Here is a 712-nt window from a genome sequence, read left to right on the forward strand (position 1 = left end):
ATCAGGCACGGTGCACGCAGGGGTGTGGGGTCTGGGGCCGGCTCTGGAGGCAAAACCCAGGCGCCGATGCTGTGAGTTTTCTGGTTTGCAGGGCGAGGATGTGAAATTGCAGTTTTCCAAGGAAAAACCTGAAAAAAATAAAAGCAACAAAACCACCGAAAGAGAACGGGAATTTTGGCAGGCGCTTCTCACGGACTGGAAGCGATTCCTCCTTCCTGCAGGAGAGACGGTGACCGTCCTCTGCCAGGGCACCTGATGGCCTGAAAACTTCCTTGCCACGTTACATTACCGAACACGCCGGCTTCAATCTGCTGCTATTAAGAAGCAAAGGTGTCGGACGCGCTAATACTGTTTACAGAGCTGCCGGGCTGCGACTGCCGGCCATACCGACGCGCGCCGTACTGGTTTATTGCCGTCAATTACTGCAAAGCCAGGGACACGTAACGTAATCCCGGGGATTGCCATTAATTACCGTCTTCCGTGCAGGGGATCGTACGGCTCAGGGGCTGCTGGGGCAGGGGGGGGAGCGGCTCAATAGCGAGTTATTACGGAAGAAGTAAAGCTCGGAGTAAAAACGGAGAGCAGGAGACAGCACCGGTCACGAACGGGAGCGTGTCCGGCCGGCACCCGGAAGGGGGGACGCAGGAGGGAGGTTAAAACCGAAAGGACACCGGGGGCTACGCAACGTACGGCGGGGGGGGCGAGCAGCGGG

Source organism: Aptenodytes forsteri, unplaced genomic scaffold, assembly GCF_000699145.1.
Source record: "Aptenodytes forsteri isolate BGI_AS27 unplaced genomic scaffold, ASM69914v1 Scaffold187, whole genome shotgun sequence".
Classification (NCBI taxonomy): domain Eukaryota; kingdom Metazoa; phylum Chordata; class Aves; order Sphenisciformes; family Spheniscidae; genus Aptenodytes; species Aptenodytes forsteri.